Source organism: Cupressus sempervirens, chromosome 4 (assembly GCF_028749045.1).
Source record: "Cupressus sempervirens isolate cs-2001-9-10 chromosome 4, ASM2874904v1, whole genome shotgun sequence".
Classification (NCBI taxonomy): Eukaryota; Viridiplantae; Streptophyta; class Pinopsida; order Cupressales; family Cupressaceae; genus Cupressus; species Cupressus sempervirens.
This window is the reverse complement of record NC_143121.1, coordinates 215,147,016-215,170,955: the sequence shown is the minus strand read 5'-3', so window position 1 is coordinate 215,170,955 and position 23,940 is coordinate 215,147,016.

Sequence of the window (23,940 nt, the reverse complement as noted above, 5' to 3'; positions counted from 1 at the left end):
AAGATGTTCATCAGAAGTTTCTTGGAATTTTGTGCCTTTTCCCTCGTAGAAGTGCAAGATTGCCTTATTTTTCCTTGGTGCGTCATATAGGGCCCGTATGGCAATGGGAATACAAGTGGAATAGGCATATATAAATTCTTAAAATTTTGAATTCTTCGTTTGGATGCACCAAATTAGAATTGGAATACGAGGTAAAATAGGAATACGTATTTCAATTTTGATCCAAAAAGGAGGTTTGCAATTCCACCAAAATAGGTGTTATTGGAATACGTATTCCTATTCCACTTTGATTTATTTTAGAAAACATAAATTTTGGGATCCGTGAATTCCCCATCAAATATTGGCTGAACCAAACAGAGAATAGGAATACATATCCCCATTTTCTATTCCAGAATACGTATTCTAGAATAGCTATTCCTATTCCCCTATTCCTATTTTGACTGCCAAATGGGCCCAATAATGTTATTTGGCCTAACAGTCTTATATTTGCTTCCAACCATGAAGTTAGACATAAAAGGGTAGTGACAGATTTTTCGCCCTAGTTGAAAGATGCAATTGTCTATCCTAGTGTGGAACCCATGCACAAATTGGTTTGGGTCCTCATGCAAATTGACAATTATTTGTTTTGGATAATTATGTTTCCAACGATGTAGTGAAAATATCTCATCCTTGATGTTGGATAAATGACTCATTGTTGCCATCCACCTAGGTCATGATTGAGATTTAAATTTCATGGAGGTTGACTTTGATAAATATGAAATTTCATCTTGTTGATGGAAAATCGGTTAGTGTGAGGCTTGGTTTTGCATCCCTAATATATTAGGTCTTTATTATCCATGGAATAAATTCAAGACGGTTTTGATAGAGTTTTATAACGCTTTGACCATGTCATGATATCAACTAAGTCTTCCTTCTCATTTGGAGAGGATAAACTTGTGCACTTTTACCATTTCCCCATTAAATTCCCATTAAATCGAGGATTAAATGGTATGTTATTTTGCCAACATGCTTTAAGTCTCAATTTTTTCTTAACACATAGATAGGTTTAATAACCCTCCTATGTTGTTTTTGCATTCAATGGATTTGGGACTTGTAATCCAAGGCTATTTAGCCAAGAGGTTGGATTACATGGGAAGTAATTCTATTTATCATACTATTAAATTCCTCTACTTGCATGGAATACACCTAGGTGCTCCATCACAAGTCTTATGCTTCAACCACCAAGGAATTATGTGAAGCTATAAAGATTTTGACAGCTCAATTTTCTTTCTAAATAAGTATTGTTAAAGGTGGCTACTCTTCATCATCAAAAGCTAATTATTAATGGTTATACTGCTACAGATGCTTAGATAAAATCCCATATGACTTAGTTCAAAGTTAGAGATTGAGCTAGAAAGGATTTTTCCTCTTATGTATGATCTAGACATGCTTCCCTAGATATTCAAAGGATTAAATAAGGAAATTTAGTTCTCATAGAGATTCTGGATAATTTACAAGTCATTGTGAATCATTATAAGAAGGTCTTCACTATTCTAGATCCTCCACTTTATAGTCATTGAGCCTTAGAAGAAAGTGTTTTTGTTTTTCCTTCTTGGATGTCTAATTCCTAAGAAACCCTCTATCATTAACAATTATTCCTTCAAGGTCTCATGGGAATATCTTCATTGAAGATAAAAATTCATTTTATTTTGATAGGTTTTTATGTGCCCTTTGCCCATGTGTTAGTTTTGATCTACAAAATTTCTAGTTAGAAGCATTTCAAACTAGCTCATTAGAAGAAAAAATCATACCAAAGGAAATATTGAATTTATACCTAAAGATGGTGATCTAGAAGATATTCTTAATGGAAAGCCCATCCCCTTTCCTAATTAATTTCTCCTACAAATTCCTTTCCAAGGCTCTTGCACTTAAAATTTTCTACATTTTTTTCATTATCATTTCCCCCAAACATAATAGTCTTGTGACACATTATGGTCAGAACAATGGACTTTCCAAAAGCTGATGCAAAGTTTTAATGTGATAAGTATAAGGCAAAGTGACAGAGGTCCAAATAATTGACTGACTGATGTCACATGAAGACTGATACAACCAATGATAGTGACATCTCAAAAGGATGATGAGGACATATATTTAATAGAGAAGAGGGCCTTAAGGTGAGAGTTTTATATGAAACATTATAAAAGGACTTGAATTAGTAAACATGGTATTATAGATATAAATATATTAAAATTACAATTTTATATATATATATATATCGATAATAACTTTTAATCAAGGAAATGATCTTTTGGTTTATATTCTATGTATTAAATAACTAACACTATAAAACATTAGTATAATTGATGCTTGGTTAACAAAGAAATGTCAAGATGTATTAATCTATTTTATCCTTTAGTGACTTAGTTACAAAAATACAAGGCATAAGTAAATAACATGAACACAAATGACACCAAGATTTTACATAGAAACCCAATTTTGGAAAAAACACCTTGCAACTAGTCACAATTATTTTCACTGTCTTGAAGTGAGCCCTATTAGGAGCAAACCATGTTAAATGTTATAAAACATACTATTAAGTATAACCTTGTTAGAGGATTTAGTTCACCCTTTTAGGAGTGGCCTAGTTAGAGGTCATAAAACACTTCAATCTTGAAATGTCACCTTGTTAGAGGATTTACAATATGACTGTTAAGTCAACTCTATTAAGAGATTTATTTTCTTCTACAATGGTTAAAAACTAACAAAAATTTGACTTTATTTAAGAAACAACTTTCTTTGCTATTTCAGATCTCTATTCTAGCTTGATCTCTGGATCCTTCTTGATAAGATGATTCTTTTTATCTTAATTTCCATGCTTTCTTCCTCTATCTTATCCTCTCTCACATATCCATTTATTCATATTCTTCTTCATACACATCTCATGAAAAAGTTAGCTTGAAACCCCTTTGAAAAGATCAATAAACATCCAAATACTCAGCCTCAATTAATAAAACATTTTTCAATTTCAATTTGATGTGAGTCGGTCAACATTAGAACTGAATACTTGATGAACACTATGACTTCTTCATTGCTCGACCACTTAGTCAATACTGCAAGGATGAATCATTTCATTAACCAACTACTCGATCAATACTAGAAAGTCTTCATTACCTTACTGCTCGATCAATACTAAGATATACAAGGTTAATACTGCAAACTATATATTGCTAGATTAATATTGAAATTTGTGTAAACATCAATGACAATATACAATTGAATAATTGATTCTGACAAAATCCCTCTTTGGAATTCTTGGCAATGCAACATGTCAACATAAACTAATAGAAGTATGAAAAATAATATAATATCCTTAGTTTCATTCTGATTTTCATCCATACTAGCTCCATCTAAGATTCTTCTTGGATTTTTCTCTATTGCTCTCCCTCTTAACTATAGACTCCATCAAGAATTTCCCTCAATGTCTTCCATGTCACTCTTCCATGTTGACACTAAAATCTCACTCTTTGACAACAATTGCCAAAGGATAAAAAACTTCTAAAATTACAATGTAGCTTATGTACTGATTCATATGCAATATGCTCGGTATTACACTGCATTAACTTGATTGATCATCAATAGAGCTTGGTTGATGCCCCACTATCATTTTCTTTAGTGAGTATTAGAGAGGGTAATGACCCCTAGTTTACCTCTTAGATACATAAATGCATCCTTAGGTAAATCTTTCATGAATATGCCTACCATCTGCTCCTTGGTGTTCACATATTACAAACTCACCTCTTTCTCTCAAACCAATTTCCTTAGAAAAAGATATTTGATTGCAACGTGTATTGTCTTTGAGAGCATAACTAGATTTTTGGATATATTGATTGCACTTGTGTTATCACAATAGATAACCACTAGTTCTTTGATTTCTTCCTTCATTCTTGACATCAATTGCTTGACCCATATTATGTTAGAATATATATTGTTGCAACGACGTACTCTTCTTCTACCATGGATTGAGAACTATAGTTTTACTTCGTACTTGTCCAAGACACTAGCATTTTTCCAAGAAAAAATGCTCCTCCACTAGTACTTTTTTTGTCATCAATGATTATTTCCCAATTTGCATTAGTAAAGGCTCTTCACTCAATATTTCCTCCTTTCTTGTACCATAACCCATAATCTTCAGTTCCTTTTAGATATCTCAAAATTATTTTAAATGTCATCATGTGATTTTCTTTAGGATTAGTAGAAAATATTGAAACTATTCCAATTGCCAATGCAATATTAGGTCTTGTGTGAACCACATACTAAAGGTTCCAAATCATTGATCTATAAGCAGTTTGGTTTACCTCCTTTGAATCATCATCATTTGAGAGCGTATGTCTAGTGGACATATGTGTTCTAACTAGTTTGGAAACTTCCATTCCATATACTTTTAATGTTTCCCTGATGTATTTTGATTAAGTATTAAATATCCAATCCTTCATTTGATTAACTTGTAGACCCAAAAAAAAAAAATTGATTTCTCCAAACATAGACATCACAAATTCTTTCCTCATTTCTTTAGAGAATGATTTAAAAAAGTTATCTTTTCCTATAAATATTATACCATCTACAAATATTTTTGTAAACAATATATTTTCCTAAGGTTCTTCTTTGATATATAGATTACTTTTCATTTGTCTTCTCAAAATCATATTTTACTAGATATCAATGAATTCTTTCATACCATGCTCTTGGAGATTTCTTTAAGCCATATTGGGCTTCATGAAGTTTACATACCATGTCTTATTTGGCTTGGATCTATGAAACCTTTAGGCTAATCAATGTACATTTCTTCCTCTAAGACTCAATTCAATAAAGTTGATTTGACATCTATCTGATATGTTTTGAATCTCTTTTGTGTTACATATTCTAGAAGTATTCTAACTCCAAGTCTTGCAAAAAGGGCAAACGTTACCTAATAATCAATACCTTATTCTTGGGCATAACCTCTAGAGACAAGTCATGCCTTGTTTCTTGTGACTTCACCTTTCTCATTCATTTTATTTTTTAATATCTATTTTGTACCAATCATATTTTAATCCTTGGGTCTAGGAACAAGAGACTAGTTTTTATTCTTTTCTATTTTCTCAATATCTTCATTCATTGCTTCTATCTAGCTTTCATTTTCTAAATAATTTTTTACACATCTAGGTTCAACTTCACTAAGACAACATGTACCTTTTAGTTTTTTCCTTGTCAATATGCCTTTTTTCTCTCCTCTAATTGTTTTATCAGGTGCATGATGCCTTCTAACATATTTGGCATCAAGATCTTCAAGATCTTGATGCCTCACTTGGTTCACTATTTTCTTCAAGATCTTCATCTTGATGCTCAGTTTCCTCTTGTTGAACTAGATGTTGTTGGCATTAAGTTATGTTTTCCATTAGTGACAACACTTATTCATAATTTTGTATGATTATCGAGTTCATCACTCAGTCTGTAGTGTTTACTGAGAAACTTAGTAGTTACTAGGTTTCATAGTTCATACTGAGCATTCCAATGGTTACCAAGTGAGTTTAGTAATGCAAAAGTTTAGATCGAGTAGTTAGTGGTTACCAAGCTTTGTAATATTTACCGAGTCAGCAGTTACTATGATTTGAAGCCAGTGTCTACTGAGTGATGGGATGAGCAATGTTTGTCGAGTGAAACAAAGGTAAACATAGTATTCAGTTCTTACCGAGCTACACTATATCTACCAAGTCTCCAATGTTCACTGAGTTCAAAGCTATTTTGAGTGATTAGTATGGATTTTCCCTCTACTTCTATAGAATGCATGATGATGTTCAGTAATGTAGTGGATGCCGAGTATCAAAAGGTCACCAAGTTAGCTATTCTAAACCCAAGTTTCTACATTTGGGCCGACTCAATAATATTTGTGTTGACTTACGTTTTGGATGACCTTGTAAACATGAGAATTGGGATAGTATATATGTAATGTATAGTATCATTCTTAGATATGATGATAAGTAATGTTTTGAGAACAATGAATGCAAATCAATAGTAGCGAAAAGTATTTAGCAAGGTTTATAAGGAGCACTCAAGTTACATCTATCACAAGAGGTGATCGAAATTTAAAGGATCTAATCAACAATCAAGTTGTAAGTTAGATCTACTAATTCATCCTAACAGGTGAATCAGATTCAAATCCTTTAATAGGGTAGACTTAACAGTCTTTTCTCTAAATCTCTTATCAGAGTGCATACTTCATTGTATGTTTGTAAAACCTCTAACAAGGTGGACCTAGCAGTCGTAATTGCTCCTAACAAGGAAAATCATCTGAAGTGATCATTGTAAGCCTTAATAGGCCAACTTTATACTGTAGTATTGAAGTTTTGTGGGTATCATCCCCACTTGAGTTTTACTTTCTATTTGGAAGATTTCTAGGTCACCAAATATTGTGTTCATGTGTCATGAATGTTTATTTTCCAGTTCCTCATGCATGCTATAGATTAGATCAAATAATGATGAATGAATTATGTTGATAAAGTGTTGAATTTGTTAAAAGTTTTAAGGTTACTAATTCACCTCTCCCCTCTCAGTAACCTAGCTAGTCTTGATTATTTCTAACAATTGGTATCGAAGATCTGTGGTTCTCAAGATAAAGTGTGATAGCTTGAGAAAACATCAAGGATAATGGAGATATTCAGACTTGACAAAGCTATTGACAATGAGAAGCTAGATTTGGAGATGGCCATAGCTCAACTCAAGGAAGAAAAAGAGCATCTTTCTCAATCCCTAAAAAGAAGGAAGGAACTTGCGAAAGAAATGAATAACCATCAGTATGTTGAAGAAAATATTGAAGACTTTTTCCCTTCAAGTAGTTTAGATGAAGCAAATGAGACAATCAAATAAATCTTAGAAAAGAATGGCTCTCTGCAAGAAGAGGTAAGAAAACTAAAAAGAGAACAATAAATTTTAGTTAATAAGATTGTGTGAAATCTTGGAACAAAGAAATAAAGCGAGTGAAGACTTGGAGGCAAGGAACAATGAAACTCAAAATTAATCCTTTTAACAAGAAACTCTTATCAATTAGCTCTCTAGTGCAAATGAGGAAATCACGAGTCTGAGATCTAAAAATGAAAGGTTAAGAAATGACATAACCACTAAAAGAAAAATCAATGAGAGATTGAAAGTTGATCTAAATTTTGAGAAGCAACTCAATGAAAGAATAATGAAATCCCAAGCAAACATGGATCAACTGAATTAGCAAATTGAACAAAAATTTTATAAGAAAAAGGGTAAAGCAAGACTTGGATACAAAGAAGAAGGTGAATCTTCCAAATAAGGTGCTCAAAGGAATCAAAGACCTACTTGCAATCATTGTGGTAAGATGGTTCATACATCAAACAAATGTTGGAGCAATGGAAAGGAAAAATTCAATGGAAAATGCTATAATTGTAGTCAGCATGGTCATACAGCTAACGAATGCGAGGAAAAACTAAAGTTTGAAGGTAAATGTCACAAATGCAAGAAACAAGGACACAAGGCATCTGAATGCAAATCTAAACCATTCAATCCAACTGAATAATTTGTAAAGGAAATATTTGGTTGGGATTACAATACTTGGTGTAGATGTCATTATTGTGGAGAATACGGTCACATTGGCATAAACTGTGCAAGGCATCACTTGAGAAAGAAGGATACTACAATAAGATGTTACACATGCACTGAACTTGGTCACATAGCTAAGAATTGCATGAATATAGGTAGACTTGAAGATGAAAAGAAAGCTAAATTTGATAACATCAGAAAGCAGATGAGGTAATAGTGGATTCCCAAATCTACCAAGCAAGCCAATTCAAATGATGGTCATGTCACTTAAGAAGTGGGTGACTCCACCATTTCCAATTAAGTTCTTAAGGAAGAACTAGAACTATATCTTCAAGCCACATCTTAAGCAATTCCAGTGAAAGAAAGGAAAGATTCAAATTAGTATTGCAGATATAGAGGGATGATAGAAAATTTAGCATCAGTATTCACAGAGCAAGGTTGGGAGTAACAAGCTTTTTTTGGTTGCTAAGTTACAAGGTTCTACCGAGTTATCTGGATAGATACTGGATAACAACTTGTCAAGCACTATGTCATTATGGCTCTCTTTGTATCGAGCATTAATGGAGAATTTTTCATCAAAAGGGAAAAAATTTGATTTCATTTTTACTTTGAATTCAATCTATCTAAAGTAGAGTGATTTACAAAGCACCCAGGCAATCTTGAGCATAGTTTGCAGTAAAATTTTCGAAGGAGATTTTATCAGTTTACCAAGCAATCATGGCATCCATAGTAGCAACAGAAAGGTGAAGAAAGGTTTTGAGATGTTGGCATGTGGTGTCAAATGGAAGGCTCCAAACTTCAAGCTATTGCCAACAATTGTGGAATCACTCGACCCTAATGGAGCTCAGTCTCAAATTCTACCAAAGGTACTTCTCATAAATGATATTTGTACTCATTTCAAATGTGCTATGCAAGAAATTAGAACCATAGAAACGGACAATTCCCTAGGATAATTGTGTGTGGATGGAACCCTCAAACTTCAACATAAAAATATAGAGGAGAAAGGCTTGACCCACATTTCGCACCTGCCAAGGAATTTCCAAATTAAGTGGATTAGGTATATTTTGAGCCAAATGAAAAATGGTTAGTTATGGTTAGAACAACCTATCTTGATAAAAAAGAAGATGATTCACAGAATAACGGGCCTCCCTATGCTCAACAAGGTTAAGGTTACCAAAACCCTAGTTTGGGATGAGCTATAAAAGAATACCCTAACTGAATGGGAAGGTAGAGGACTGAAGATTAGTAATGTATCTAATGTGGAACTTAAGTTTGGTATTCATATCATTTCCCATAAGATATATAGCTCTAGAAAATTGAATAGTGTGCCATGTGAGGCTATGGAGTTAGCTTACAAAGTTGTGAAGAAGAATTTGGAGTATAATTTGGTAGATTTGATGTTGAAATAGCTTAACAAGAACATGGAAAGTATCAGGACATCAAAGAATAATCTGTGTGAATTTGGTTCTTTGTTAACTTGTTTATTCTTTTATGTACAAATTTTTTTCCCATCAAAAGGATCAGTGGTATGGAGAAAGGATACTCTAGTTCTATATCAAATCAATGAATTTATTGCAGAAATGGGTGAGAATTTTGACACTATAATGGACAACTATTTCGAAGTTTTCAAGGAGAAAATGAATAATAGGTTCCAAATTCAACCAAAACTAGTTGAAGACTACAAGGATGATGTATATTTCATGGTTGAGTATGATAGGGTATATTCAGGTAGTTAGGCCTAGAATTGTATGGGTGAAACCTCTTCCCTACAAGGTTAATATTGATGAAACCAAAGAAATTATTGAAGCCTTGGTGAATGAACCTATCGATCCAAAATTACCTATCTTTGGAACATATGATGATGCAAAGGCAAGAATAGAGCTTGTGGTCAAGCTCCCATAGGTGGTAAGTAAAGGTAAGAGGAAGATAGCAAAGTTGAAAACTGCAAGTGCTCCTCTTATGCTTACCGAGGGCAACGGAGAAGATAAAGAAGAATCTGAGGATGAAGAGAAAGAATCTAAAAAGGAGGAAGGGCCTGTAAGAAAGAAAGCCATCGAAGGCCTCAAAAACTATGTTTACTAGAAGATCTAAGAAGAAAGGAGATAGTGAAATTGTGTTTAATAAACCTCCTCCCACTTTTCAAGAAAGACTCAATCAATTAAGAGTAGGTGCTGGAATCAATAACTTTGAAGCAGTCAAATATGAAACCAAGACTCTAGCAGAATAGAAAGAGGTTGAAGTTTTGATCATGGACAAATTAGGAAGATGGAAATTCTCTCCTGATCAGTTTGCTTCACAAATCCCTATAGTTTTTCTAGGCAAGGTCAAGGTTAGATGTGAATCATCTATGTAAACTGCAAAGGATATATTTGAGCAATCTCTGAGAAAATTGCTACCAAATCTTACTAATGTAGAAGTTAAGGAAGCAATGAAGAAAATTGAAGAAAAGATGATGATGAGATTTCATACTTGTTTGATTTTGGTCAAAGAAATTGAGCATGTAGTTAAAGATGCTACAAATATGTGGAAAAATGTTTATCATTTGCACAAGCCTAGTGAGGATCCAGTGGAGATCAAATATGATGAGGATGATATTGACAATGAAGAAGATAACAAACCTTGTATCACTATTGATTCTAAGGATTATCAGGCAGTGATGAAGGATGATGAAGAAGAGAAGGAGGAAGAAGCTGAAGAGGAAGATAAGGAAGGAGAAGAAGAAGAGAATGATCCAGCAAGGATAGTTGCACAAGTTATAGCCTCCCTTCCTCACTCTCCACCAAAGACTACTACATCATCTGGCATAGAGATAACTTCAGCAAATGTGATTGCAACTACAATAGAAACATCATCTTCTCAATCATTATCTGCTACTTCTCAGCTCTAGGTATCAATAATGGAAGAGTCTACCACTTCATCCACTGAGTTGAAGCCCTCCTCTTCTTTAGCTCCTGAGTTAGGGACATCAGCATTGAGTACATCATCAAGTTCTACAATTTTGGCTACTTCAATTTTGCATGCTCCTGTAAGTACTTCATTTGTAAATACTTCTACCAGTGCTCCTATTGTATGCAGTGTTCCACCTATTATTACTTCAATTTTGGGTAGCACTTCAGTTTTGGATTCTATTAACACTCTTGTCAATATTCCTTCAGTAGGCCCTATTCAAGTTTTCATAGCAAGCCCTACTATTTCTAGAATTGTTTTTGTTTCTAAGTCCAAGGCAGTAATATCAGAAGTAGAACCAAGGACACCCATTACAATTCTGATTACTAGAAAATAAATTGATGAAGATATAGACTTGCAAAAAGAGATTAAAATTCCTAAGTTGGATCTTTACAATGCTACTATGGAACAAATGAGATTGGTTAGCCAACTTATGGAACAAAAGGCTAGACAGAAGTAGCTCAGATAGGAAAGAGACAAAGAATTTAGGATAATTGAGAGTGCAAAGAATATTTTGATAGAAGCTATAGGAGTGGATGTTGATTCATCCCAACATATTTTGCTATAGTTAGAGGAAATAGTTAATAAATTCAATGAGGACACAACTGGTCAAGAAAAGTTGATTGAATATGCTAAGAAAAAGTTTGACAATAAGGTGCTTGAGCACATTGCTTAGCACATTGCTATTCATAAGGTAGAGCTTTCCTCAATTTTGAGTAATCTTGAAAATTCTTCTACAAATGTAACATCTCTTTCTGCAAAAATTTGTGATTTTACTGAGTACACAAAAGAAATAAAAGAAAAATTGAATAAAATTGATGAGGATCTGAAGAATACCACCCAAAAGTTGTAGCTTGACCCCAGTTCAAGCTCTACACATCACATAAAGGTCAGAATTTTGTTAGACATGTAGGCTAAATTGTTGACAGAGGAAGTAAGGATTAGGTCTACATTAATAGACATCCAAAACATGATCCTTCCAATCATGGACACAATGTAGAAATATATTGCATATTCAAAAAGATTGATCCATGATAACAATTTTTCAATTACAGACCATATGATTGAACTTTCAACAGAAGTTCAAGTGGCACTTCATACCTGCAATATTTTGCAAGTGAACTAGGATAAGACATTAGCTCTTATTCTCAGGGTACACTCTGAGTTTCTCTCACATTTTAGTGTCTCTGTATATGTATGGTGTATAAATGTTTGGCATTATTGTCAAAAAAGGGGGAGAGAAAGAGATATTTGTAGAGACATATGTACAGTACATTATAATAAAGAGAGACTTGTATATATAGTATGGTATTATGCCTTATATAATATGTACACTATATGGGGGAGATATGTGCAAATGTATATACAACAAAAATACAAAGACAAATTTTGAAAAATTAAAAAATCAGCATGTCACTGTACATAAGTTTTGACTAATAAGTGTTTTTGTCACTAATGCCAAAGGGGAAGATTGTTGGCATTAAGTTATGTTTGTCATTAGTGACAACACTTATTAAAAATTATTCATAATTCTGTAAGATTATCGAGTTCATCACTCACTCTCCAGTGTTTACTGAGCAACTTAGTGGTTACCAAGTTTTATAGTTCATACCAAGCATTCCAATGGTTACCAAGTGAGTTCAAAAATGTAGCAGTTAGTGGTTATTGAGCTTTGCAGTATTTAGTAAGTTAGTAGTTATTGTGATGTGAAGCCAGTGTCTACCAAGTGATGGGATGAGTAGTGTTTGCCGAGTGAAAGCAAGGTAAACATAGTATTCAGTTCTTACTGAGCTACACTATATCTACCAAGTCTCCAATGTTCACCAAGTTCAAAGCTACATTGAGTGATTATTATGGACCATGACAATACTTCTACCAAATGCATGACGATGTCGAGTAATGCAATGGACACCAAGTATCAGAAGGTCAGTAAGTTAGCTATTCTGAACTCGAGTTTCTACATTTGGGTCGACTTAATAATATATGTGTTGACTTATGTTTTGGCTGATCTTGTAAATATGAGAATTGGGATGGTATATATGTAATGTATTGTATCATTCTTGGATATGAGGGTGACTGCAAGAAGTTGGGTTGCAATTTCGTGGAAGTTAAATCTGCAGAATTGTACTTCTCAGAAATGGGTACCTAGTTTTTCTAGAATTGGGTACCCATTTCTAAATTCATGCTTCATGCACTTGAGCTAGGATTTAAAAATCAGGTACCCAATTTTTAAAACTTAGATCGAGTGCCCAAGGTGCTTAAAAATCAGGCACCCAATCGCTTTATAAATCGGGTAGCTAATTTTCAAAAAATTGGGTACCCAATTTTAAAAATAATATAACCCCCAATTTTGGCATTTTTGAAGTCATTTTCATGACTTCAAAAATGGGAGCCCGATTTTGAGCTTTACCGACCATCCCCTGTTGCTAGTCTTTGATATACCAAGTATTTTAATATGTTTTGTACTATTTTACTTTATTTTTTTCATTTTTACGTTTTATATGTACGTTACTTTATTATTTTTTTAAAAATTTTTAATATACGTACAATTGTAAATTTACATCGTTAAAGAGTATATTTTTAGATTATTGTATTTGTTAATTAAAATATACTTTCGTAAATGTTCATTTAAAAAATTATTGTTTTAGATGTTTTGAAATGTATTTAATTTATGTATTTATTACAATGTTGAATGATTAGATTAGATGTAAATTCATTGTTTAAACATGTAATTACAAATAAATATAACCTCGACCTAGAACCATATAACTTCGACCTAAATTCATTGTTTAAACTATAACCTCAACCTAAAATCATTGTTTAAACTATAACCTCGACCTAACCATATATAGTTATGTACAATAAAACCCTAAACATATATAACTAAGTACGTAATCACATAACACCCTGCCAAGGGATCCAAACACAAAACTTAGTATTTAATGATTTTACTTAAATTGTATTGTACTTTGTTTCATGGATCAAAAATGGATGATGTATACTATTTTATAAATGTATATTCTTTCAGGCTTTCATACCCTATGACATGTACAGTGGATGATTGCGCATTCTGAATTAATTTGCCAAGTGACATTCAGAACAAATGTATATTATTTAAATAGATTGAACTCAAGTAGTTATTCTTTCATGTGGATGTGTTATTTATTTTACTTTTAGTACTTATAATTATTTAAAAATGAAATGTAAATGTGCTCGTTAAGGAATGTAATCTCTTATGTTTTTTATAAATGTAAATTATTGTATGTATGTTATCGCTTGCTTGGTAAAACTTTTGATTAGTTATTTGGATCCCTTGGTTGGGCATCATTTAGGATTAACTATAATCCTAATTTTAACCAAAACTCTAGATCATAACCCTTATTGTCATCCTAACAATAATCTTAATTTGCTAAAACCTACACCAGGTAATAGATAAATAATTAAATAACTAGATCCTAAGAACCAAGTACTAATTTTATAAATGTCAAACCATAATCGTAACATTATTTATGATAAACTAAATTATCCTAGAGGAGCATCATATCTACATCTACATGTCATACATGTGAATCTAAAAACATTTACATATCTAATTACATCATTTATTGCATAGGAAGGATTTAAAAATTTCATTATATTATCCATAAAGACATGTCATTTACTACATCCATCATAGATAATCAAGAAGGGTACTTAGGTAAATTTATATATAACCCTATATTATAAGAAAAGAAAAACACCACATAGGAGCATCTCATGTATAAACTAAAAGAATTTACCATGACACATGTAATGAGATAAAATAATATTTGTAAGATTCATCACATATACTATCAATGTATGGGGGTGATATAATCAAAATATCAAAAAATGAGTGATATTGAAGCATTATATCTTAATATAACACTAAAATAAACTAACCCTTGGGTAACCCTAAACCAAATTGAATATCAAACTAGATTGAAAGCTAACCCTGGCCCTTAACTAATTAATATTAACTTATAAACCAAATTAAATTAAACCAAGATCATAAACCTAATTATATATCCCAACAAGTTAATAGTACAAACCAAATTTAACCTTGAATCCTTTCCCCAACCATTAACCAAATTGAACCCTTACTCTAAGATTGAACCAAGTTAAACATTGATCTTAAGACTAAACCAAATCACCCTAAACTTAAACCTAACTCAATAATATATTCATCACTTTAAAAAAAAAAATTAAACCTAACTTTTTTGAATTAATGTTGGTTTTTAATCTAAAAGCTCTAACTATAATTCTATATCTAAAACCAAATTTAGCACTTTAAAACTTAATTCAATTTATTAACTCTTTTCCTAATTGAAACCTAAGCATAAACCTAATCAAACAGTAAACCAAATTGAACCCTAATCCTAATACTAATTAAACATTGATATCAAGGTCTCAAAATGATACATCATAAAAACATTAGAAGAGAAGAACAAATTAGGCATCTAATTAAATAACCCTCCCTCACCATCAAGAGGTGGAGGTGGAACATCGGTGCGAGTAGGAGGGACTACACCCTTGGATGCCTAAGAATATATCTAGAGAAGTGAGTAACTTGTCTTTCCACTAGATGCCTAAACCTTTATATCCTAAGTGAGTATTCATCATAATAGTAAACCTTGCTAGCTCAGATGACCACCTATGTCTAGACTATCACCTAGTACTGTGCTACTCACAATATTCTCTAGAGTCCCCTAATGACATCTTCTTATGTGGGCTCTCCTTTGGCTTCTTGCTTCAGAGGCCCATGACAAAACATCAATAATTTAATATAAAAAAAACAATTTTAAAAAAGGGGCATTGATTCATTAATTAATCCTAACATAATTAATTAAATCAAGTTTTTAAATCCTATGGCTAGAACTATTAACTAAATGCATTAATTAAAATGATCAATTATCCATATCATCACTAATGGAAAATGAAATTAATTCCCACCAATAAAGCTTAATCATGTATTGATCAATCAAGGATTCAACCTCCACCACTCATGGAGAATGAATCCAAACCATTAAACTCCCAGAGATTTCTATAAATGTGCCATCAACTCAAGCTTTTGAGATATCTACATTTTTTGTAATATGGTTATGCAAATCATTCTAGGTGATTTGCAAGTGCTTCTGAGTGAATTATGGGCATTTTCAAGAGCTAATCCCTATTACAAGATCATAATCTCATTACACTTTATAGCTTTCTAGCATCATGTAGGGTTTATTTAGTGTGACTTGAATTCAGATGATTACATCCATTTTATGATTGCATGTGCCTAATTTACAAAATATTAAACCTTGACATTAACTTTTAAATTCTAATTATGTCAAGCAGAACCCTTATCCTAAACCTTTATATCATAAATTCTTAACCCTTAGACTAACTAAGTTATCCTAAATGGTAAACCTTTATCCTAAATATAATCATAAATGCTAAGCCCTTCTCCTAATTCTAAAAAAAAATATTAACCTTAAATGTTAAACCTTAATCTTTACCTTAACTATGATTTACATGTATAAGGTTAGGGTTTAACATTTAACATTTAATCTATTAGGATCTAGTATTAGGATTTGTATTCAATTCTAGAATATAAATATGATCTAAACTATTATAATTTAGATTTTATAAGTATATTTAGATTTATGATTAAGGTTTATAATTAAGGTTTATGATTAAGGTTTATAATTAAGGTTTATAATTGAGGTTTATGATTAAGGTGTATAATTAAGGTTTATATCCAGCAACTCATTAAAACACCTTACAAAAAATGATAATTTATGAAGTTTAAGTATTTATGATTATAATTAGGATTATGATTAGAATTAGGATTATTATGTGGTTAGGGATAGGGTTCATGTATTACTTCATTAGGACATGATCTAGACTTATAGTTTGCATTAAAAAGCAAATAATATTTAGGATTCAAACTATAATCATAAATACTTTAATCAAATCATAATTCTATCTCTAAGATTTCATTCTAATTGTAACCTTAACTCTCATCCTAATGCCATCTATTATATATCCTTTAAACAATAGGACCAACAAAATATCCAAAACCTAAATATAATTTTAACTAAAACCATAATCCTAGGTAAGTTCCCTAACATTAAAGGACCATAATCATTATAATAATCTTAAGCTTAGCCATCATGAAAACTGTAAACATAACAAAATTGTAAACCATAACCTTTCCATAATCTTAACTTTGTTTGATCTTGAGATGAACACATAATCCATAATGAGAATACAATCCCCCAGTGTCACAAAATAAGTGTACATGAAAGAAAAATTAGCTAGGTGGCTCTTTTCTTAAGAAAAGAAACCTTGAACTAACCTAGATATAGTTTTTGGGAGTATTATTTTATGATTAGACTTAAATTAAGTATTTAATGTTCAATTTGACTTAACTATTTAACTTTATTTATTTAATTGATATGATTTTAATAAAGATATGCACATTTATATCTAGTTGATATTTTAGATTTAAATTTTATTAAATAGTAATTTTGTCATTTTTTATGTTGTTTAAACATATATGAAAATTATATTTGATGGACTCGTTGCCACCCCTTCCCCCTCCCACACCCCTACCTCTGGCCTCTCCATCTCCACCTCCACCTCCACCTCCACCACCCATTATAGATGAGCTTCATGAGAGCATGAGGCATAACCTTAATGACTTCATGCATGATATAGAGGCTATTCGATGTGAGACCCACCCCCCTCCTCACCTACTATGTCTTGCAGATAACATGCAACACATGATTCAATCCATACATCATTTAGATTCTGACATTGATTCATTTAGATCGTGGAGGGAAAACATGCGTGCCTTCTATTTCAACGGCTTATCATACAGATAGGTTCATAACCTTAATATAGGTAAAGGAAATTTTAAAAGTTATTTTGTAAACCCTAAGATGGGTGAGGAAATTAATGAGAAGAAGCCTCACATTTCCATTAGGTGGTGTAGACATCCACATATAGCAGCACATTTTTGGGAGCGGTAGTGGATGGTATTTGACCATCCACCACATGCTAACCATGAGGTACCCATGTACTTCCTTAGGAAGCTATGGGCTGAGTTTGAATTGGGTTTGAAACCCAATTATTTTGGTATGAAAGCATTTGAGGGGGTTGGTGGATGGATGCCTCAGGATAGGCCTAGGGGAAAGTTGAGTGATAGAATGAGAAACCACAAGTAAGCTTAGCCCCTTGCACCTATTCTTGCGCCTGTTGTGCCTTCTCCTCACCATCATCAAGCAACCTCATCTGCTCTTACCCATTTGAGTGCCCTTTTGGGCAATTTAGTACAACAATGGACATAGGCAACACATGCTCCTCCACTTGGACATATTTGTACTAGCTGTGGAAGTATATACATAGGCCCCTAGAGTGATGCTGGTGTAGCACATGATGACCATTACATTGAGGGTGCTGATTTTGATGATGATGTATATGCTACCCATGGTGGATTTAGTGAGGAGATAGATGTGCCATCATTTGTTGACCTCATGCAACATGGAGAGCCTAGAGAGAGTCAAGAGTAGCAGGTAAAATTTTAATTTTAATTTAAATATAAAGTACACATAATTATTTACTTTCTACATACATGTGTAATTGCATTAACCATGTTAATTTTTACTTTTGAAATAAAAAAGGATGGATGATACTGTTCCTCCTAGGAGGTAGTATACTCTTTTTCTGAGACCTACAAATGTTGGCATCCCTTACAGGGTATGGACTTTGAATTACACTATAAAAATGTACATTTGAACTTGAACTTAATAACATGTGCTCATATGTTCTTTTTATTTGATTTTGTAGGGATTGTCCATAACTACACAGTTTGATGTTAGTAGAGGCCCTGCTCCAGTTACCACTAAGGCACAACCTCAAATACATATGGTATGAACTTTTGACTAAAAACAAATAATTTGTACTATTTTTATTTATGTACATTGTTATTAACTTTTAATCTGAACAATTTTGACTCACATGTACATATATATTTTATGAGTTTTTATTTTAGGAATAGGAGCCATATTGTACTCATCCATATAGGCCTCGATATAGTCTATTTTTGACTCCATCTTATGATCATCATGCTAGCATACTTGTAGACACATATGTGATATTGGCTACTACTCATATATATGTATATATATATGTTAAATTGATAGTGTATAAAAAATGTAGTGTACAAATTATGTACTTTTTAGTTTGCATACTTTGTAATTATTCATGTATTTATAATTTTGACTAAACATTTATGTATCCATAATTTTAGGACTATGTCACCATGAGTGTTGCTGAGAGTATAGGACTTAGCTAGATAGAGGTATCTACATTGTCCTTTGAGGTTAGAATTGTGATTTATGTACATGATGTATAGTTCATTATGCTCTAAAATCAAATTTTAAAAATGTATGTATTGTAAATTACAGGACCTCACCACTGTTGCATTTGGTAGTTTTCACAATGTGCCTCCTCCCATTATTGAGGGACACGGTCCATCTCATGTGGTATTCATTTTATTATGTAGTGAATATATAATTTATTTGCAAGATACATTCTGAAACCCATTTCAATTAAGCATGTACATGATGAGACGTGCCTCATGTTACACAAGGTGATCCATCTACCTCACAGGGTGTCCCACAGGATGAGACGAGTCAGATTACACATGACAATCCATCTGAGTCCTCTTCGCATGGAGCAAAGAGAACATTCGATTAGATAGATTAGGTCTTGTTCACACCTATAGATTGTGTTTTTATGATGTATATTGTTTATGATGTATACACTTTTTGTTAGGATAGTTAAAACTGTATTATATATGTATTTTTTAACTTCATAGATCATCTTATGATGTATGTTAGACCATGTACTATTTTTTCACAACTTCTTATCATGCTTGTGTATGTAGTATATATTACTATGTTTCATCATGTTTGAAGTATTCAAACCATTTCCTTTATTCCAACATATTTTATTCATGAACATATGACACATTTTGTAAGTATATATGCTAAATGAACGATAATTTTAACTATTTATAGAGAATTAGTACCGATATAAAAAATCTTATTAGATAAATATCACATCAAATTTATGCTTTGAGATTCATACAAACAAAATTGACCTACTAGATTGAAAAATGAATGGATAATGTACCTAACAATGTATCATAAGGGATCTTAATGTGTTGTTTGGTAATGTAAGACTCATTATTACCTAACAATACCTATTATGTTCTAGTAAACATATCAAAACCTATCAAAATCTATAACAGACATAATGACCTATTAGGACTCCTATGAACCCTTAAGACACACATGTGTGGATAATGTACCTAAAAATGTATCATAAGTGATCTTAATGTGTTGTTTGGTAATGTAAGACTCATTATTAACTAACAATACCTATTATGTGCTATTAATTATATCAATACCTATTATAACCTATAACAAATATAATGAACTAGTAGGACTCCCTAAGTCTCCTTTGTAAATGAGCAATGTTAGTATGCTAATAGAAACCAAATTTAAATAAAGCGTCTACAAACTTAAAAAAAATCATAAATTTCAAGATAGACTAAGATGAGCTCTCAATTGAGAATATGAGTCATTAATGGCCTCTCTCAATGAGAAGCTCTCTTGTTGAGTGGCTTTGTCTAAATAGATAGGATGTATGCTCAAGCTTATGCTTCAAAAAGAGCTTCAAATGGAGTTGGAATTTGGGTGTGAGTGTATGGTTTTGTTGTAAAATGGCTTCTTAAAATGGCATTATGACTTTGCTTCATGGATTGTGTTGTTTTGGAAAGGGGAAGGATCCAATTTATAGGCAAGAAGCTTGAGGGATTGAGGGATAAGATGCAAGGATGGGGAAAAGCTCATGGAGGGCTCAGATTGCATGAGAGGAGAGCACATAGATTGTGCTTCCTTACAACCAATCAGGGAGTGACACATGTCACATGGTGTCAGGATGGAGGAAAGGGGAAGGATGAGTCAACAAAGGAGGCTCAAGGGATAAAATCTTCATAAAGACCCTCATGATGGCTTGTAAGAGCAATGAAAGGGCTTGGAAGAGTCATTTATGGCCTAGTGGGCTTCATAAAGTTTTATGGTTGGGATATTTTGAGAGAGATGAGAGGAATTTCGACTTGGGCTTGATTAGGAAGGTTTTAAGCTTGCTTAGGATTGTGCAAATGATTAGAGGATGGATTAGGATGGTTTAGGATTAGCTTAGGGATAGACAAGTGGATGGCATTTAATGAGGGTGGGTGAAGGAGGAGATATTTGTTAACTTTGGCTTGGGTTAGTAAGTCTTAACCCATGTTTAGGGAATGTGAAAAGGTTAGGAGGGGATTAGAATTAGGTTTAAGAAATCTTCTAGAAGAGTCTAGACATTGGCTGAGGATAAAGACTTTCTAGAATAGTCTAGAACTTCCTAGGATGAGGATGAAGACTTTGTAGAAGAGTAGAACTTCTTAGGATCAAGATAAATTAGATTTTTAGGAAATAAATAAAGATTTAATTATTTGAAGAGTTTTGGTTGAGGAGATGTGTACTAGCTTATTTTCTCAGTTAATATAATTTGCCTTTTCTGTTGTTTCCATTCTATTCTTGGGTTGTGTCCCCATCAAGTGGTATCAGAGCTGGTTTTCCTGAGTGTGTAGACAGAACGCCAACTGTGAGGCAGTTTGCACCAGGACTGTGTGGTTGTGGGTTCGAGTTAGAAGATGCCTCCACAAAGAGAGCATGGTGGAAGGGCCAGAGCTATTAATCTTGAGGAGGTTAGAGCCCTCCAAAGGTAGGTACAGGCATTGCAAGAGGAGCTTCGTAGAGGAGCAAATGTTACCGTAGGTGACAACAGTGAAGATGACAATGAAGAAGAAGAAATGGGACCAGAAGGAGAACTTGACGGGGAAGTTCTAAATCCTGTAGAGGAAAGGCTTTTTAGGGCCATTACTAAGTTTGAGAAAAGACCTAAAATTGAAGTGGGTGTATTTTCAAGAAATCTGAAACCAGACGAGTTGATTGATTGGATCAATGAACTAGAAGAATACTTTGAGTATGAGGATATCAGGGACCTAGATAGGGTTAAGTTTGCAAAGGCCAAACTGAAAGGCCATGTCAAAATCTCGTGGCAAGAGGTTCGATTGGAAAGAAATAGAAGAAGAAAGGAGAAGATCACAAGATGGGGTCACATGGTGGACAAATTGAAGAAGCAGTTCATTCTTGTGGACTATGAGCTGGATCTGTTTAAGAAGATGCATGCGTTAAAGCAAGTAGGAAGATTAGTCCAAGGATATACAAAGGAGTTTTACCGAGTCTTGATTAGAGAGGGACATGCAGAAGAAAATAAGGAGAAGGTAGCTCGTTATATTAGTGGGTTGCAACCAAGCATCCAAGAGGAATTAAGTCTGGTAAGAATGACCAGCGTTGAAGAGGCATACCAGTTCACCCTACGAGTTGAAGAGTAGTTGAATAAAAGGTTTGAAGGAAGACAAAGAGGGCATGGTCAAGGAGGAAGGGGAAGCGATAGATCATCTGGAGGCCGCAATGAAACCCACAAAAAAAATGAAGATGTGGGTACTAGCAGAAACCAGAGGAATGAGGGTTTCAATCGCTCCCATGATCAAGACTTTGGAAATCAAAGAGGAAGAGGTAGAGGATGTGGACAAGGAAGAGGAGGCTTTCGTGGTACCTTTTTCCATTGCAATGAAGAAGGTCATCGTACTTTTGAATGCCCTCAACGACAAGGAAGGATAGATAGGAGAGTTGAGGGCCAAGCTAGGGTTGCTCATGTGGATGAGGATGCACAATCATCACATTCAGAGGATGCAAAAAGAGGAGAGACCTTGGTAAATGAAAGATTCCTACTAAGTGGTGAGATTGAAATAGGACAATAGAGGAGTTTGTTCCGTACCAGATGCAAGTGTGAGGATAAATGTTGTGATGTGATCATTGATGGTGGTAGCACTGATAACTTGGTATCAGAAGAGATGGTCTCTAAGCTGAAGCTCAAGAGGGAGAAACATCCCCAGCCCTATCGAATTTCTTGGGTAAAAGATGATCATAAGGTCCTGGTAAGTGAACAATGTTTAGTAAAATTCAAAATTGGAAGTTACCATGATGAAGTTGTCTGTGATGTTATTTCGATGGATGTTTGCCATCTATTGTTGGGTAGACCATGGTAGTTTGATAGACATGCAGTACATGATGGACATGCAAACACATACTCTCTTACAAAGGATGGAGTTCGCCACAAAATTAAGCCCATGAAAAAGGAAGATGAAAAGGTATGTAGCAGTGCTAGGATTTGTCTTGTTGATGGAAGGAAGTTTTTAGATGGCATGAAACATCAACATATGTGCTATGCTTTGATTCCTAGGAAAGACAAAGAAGGTAGTAGTGAAATACCATTTAAAGTTTTAGATTTACTAGGGGAATTTGTAGATATTATCTCTGATAATGTTCCAGATGGATTGCCACCAGTAAGGCACATCAGTCATCAAATAGATCTAATTCCAGGAGCTAGTTTGCCAAACGTGGCTGCTCATAGGATGACTCCTACTGAAACAAAGGATCTAAATAGACAGGTTCAGGAGCTGTTGAGGAAGGATGGATGATATTATGGATTGCTTGAGTGGAGCTCAGTACTTCACAAAGATAGATCTGAAGAGTGGTTATCACTAGATACAGATTCGAGAAGGAGATGAGTGGAAAACAGCCTTCAAGACCAAGGAGGGTCTTTATGAATGGTTAGTCATGCCCTTTGGACTGACGAACGCCCCAAGCACCTTCATGCGGCTCATGAATGAGGTACTTAAGAAGTTCTTGGGAAAATTTGTTATTGTCTATTTGGATGATATTTTAATTTTCAGCAAGACTTTGGAAGAACATTTACTGCATATTCGTAGTGTCCTTGAAAGGCTAAGGGAAGAGAAATTGTTAATTAATCTAAAGAAGTGTGTCTTTGCAAAAAGGGATTTAGTCTATTTGGGGTTTGTTATATCAATTGAAGGTCTCAAAATGGATCCAGAGAAGGTAAAAGCCATCTTGGAATGGCCTACTCCAAGGTCTGCTACTGAGGTAAGATCATTTCATGGTCTGGTTAGTTTTTACAGGAAGTTTATTAAGAATTTCAGTGGCATATGTGCACCCCTAACTGATACAATAAGAGGGGATAGAAAAGAGTTCAAATGGACTGCAACAGCTGCGAGAAGTTTTGAATTGCTGAAGAAGAAGGTGACAGAATAGCCTGTGTTGGCACTTCCAGATTTTAGAAAAGTGTTCCAGGTGGATTGTGATGCTAGTGGCAGCACTATTGGGGCTATATTAAGCCAAGAAGGTAAGCCTATTGCATATTTTAGTGAAA